The sequence below is a fragment of the Cyprinodon variegatus genome, unplaced genomic scaffold (assembly GCF_000732505.1).
Source record: "Cyprinodon variegatus isolate N-32 unplaced genomic scaffold, C_variegatus-1.0 Scaffold24, whole genome shotgun sequence".
NCBI classification, from domain to species: Eukaryota; Metazoa; Chordata; class Actinopteri; order Cyprinodontiformes; family Cyprinodontidae; genus Cyprinodon; species Cyprinodon variegatus.
In genome coordinates this window covers 1,183,887-1,184,704 of record NW_015150477.1, presented here as the reverse complement: position 1 = coordinate 1,184,704, position 818 = coordinate 1,183,887, and positions in this window count along the sequence as shown.

Genomic DNA, 818 nt, shown 5'->3' with positions numbered 1-818 from the left:
TATATATACATATATATATATATTTTTTTAAGGCTTTTTCTGTTTGGCATTGATATAATTTTCACTAAGCAGGCATGACAGATCTTTAGTTTCCTCAGCACCAAAAGGGTAAGTCTATCCTGCAAAAAAAATCAATAACAAAATGCTATTTTTTGTCATTAGTATAAATTTGGAGTAGCCTATGTGAAATATGTGGATAGCCATATTATATTTAAAAGCTGACTTACTTTAATAAATGTAATTAAGAAGCAGACAGAAATCCCCAACACTGACTATTAATTTGGCAAGTCGATGGGCATCGTAGAAGAGCTGAAGGTAGGTGGCTTTGGGATCCACAATCAATTTTTTCTATTAAAAAAATGTTTTTTTTTTCTGACCATTTGTAGAATATCTTTGTTCCAAACACTTTAGACCTATTATTTATCCAGTTATTGTGATACTGATAGAGGACACTGGAATCACATGGATGATTAATTCATTCGATTATTTCTATCCTTACACATTTTTATAAAAAGGATATTTATTATATCTTCATCTTGAATGAGTCGAATGAAAAAAATACAATGATTAAAAAAAATTCAAATCATGAAGTGGAAAGAAAAATTGAGCACTTAATAATACGTTTTTGCATTGTTTCGGGGGGAATAAAAATCTCATAATTTTAAACCTTTTAAGATACTGGAAAAATATCATATCATTCTGCTGTTAAGGAAGGAAGTCTGTATAAATGCTCCAAATCAGAAAAAAGCTTTAAAGGCTTTTGGAAACAAGGTGGTGTAACGGCAGCTATTTCAATGAATATGTTTAGTTTATTAGGC